This window comes from Chrysochloris asiatica, unplaced genomic scaffold (genome assembly GCF_000296735.1).
Source record: "Chrysochloris asiatica unplaced genomic scaffold, ChrAsi1.0 scaffold00135, whole genome shotgun sequence".
NCBI classification, from domain to species: Eukaryota; Metazoa; Chordata; class Mammalia; order Afrosoricida; family Chrysochloridae; genus Chrysochloris; species Chrysochloris asiatica.
The window spans coordinates 5,694,985-5,696,150 of NW_006408653.1; the positions used below are offsets into that span (position 1 = coordinate 5,694,985).

General features: G+C 38.8%; 1 protein-coding gene across 1 annotated transcript in view; it reads left to right on the forward strand.

Annotated features, from left to right (window-relative positions):
- Window positions 1–1,166, forward strand: part of MCF2L2 (MCF.2 cell line derived transforming sequence-like 2) — a 302,889-nt gene that overhangs the window by 257,893 nt on the left and 43,830 nt on the right. The window lies entirely within an intron of this gene.

Consider the following 1,166-nt stretch of genomic DNA (forward strand, 5'->3'; position numbering starts at 1 on the left):
CTTGAATATATCCCACCTGAATTTAGAGATCATCTGAAGAACAGATTTGATACATTAAACACTAAAGACCAAAGACCAGAAGAGTTGTGGGATGACATTAAAAACATCATATATGAAGAAAGCAAAAAGACATTGAGAAGACAAGAAAGAAGAAAAAAGTCAAAATGGATGTCAGAGAGACTCTGAAACTTCCTCTCCAGCGTAGACATGCTAAAGCAAATGGAAGAAATGAGGAGGTACAAGAGCTGAACAGAAATTTTCAAAGATCAGCTTGAGAAGATAAAGCCAAATATTAAAACAGAATGTGCAAAGATCTGGAATCAGACAACCAAAAAGGAAGAACACACTCAGCATTTCTCAAGCTGGGGGAAATGAAGAAAAAATTCAAGCCTCGTCTGTCATTATTGAAAGAGTCTCTGGGGAAATTATTGAATGATGCAGAGAGCGTCAAGAGAAGATGGAAGGCATATACAAAGTCACTGTGCCAAAAGGAAATGGTTATTGTTCAATCACTTCAAGAGGTAGCATATGATACTGAAGGAAGAAGTCCAAGGTACACTGAAGGAATGGCAAAGAACAAGGCACCAGGAACTGATGGACTAAAAATTGAAATCTTTCAAGAAAGTGAGGCGGCACAGGAGGCACTCACTCATCTTTGCCAAGAAATTTGGAAGACAACTATCTGGCTGACTGATTAGAAGAGATCCATATTTGTGCCCATTCCAAAGAGCGGTGACCCAACGGAATGCAGAAATCATCGGACAATCTCTTTGATATCCCATGTGATTAAAGTTTTGCTAAAGATAATACAGAAATGGCTACAATCATACATTTACAGAGAACTTACAGAGGTTCAAGCTGGATTCAGAAGAGGCTGTGGAACAGGGGATATCATTGCTGATTTCCGATGGATCTTGGCTGAAATCAGAGAATATCAGAAAGATATTTGATTTATTGACTATGCAAAGGCTTTCGATTGTGTGGATCATGACAAGCTATGGACAACATTGTGAAGTATGAGTATTCCGGAACACTTAACTGTGCTCATGAGGAATCAGTACCTGGACCAAGAGGCAGTCGTTCAAACAGAACATGGGAACACTGAATGGTTTAAAAGTAAAAAAGGTGTGCGACAAGACTGTATTCTTTCACCATATTTATTCAAC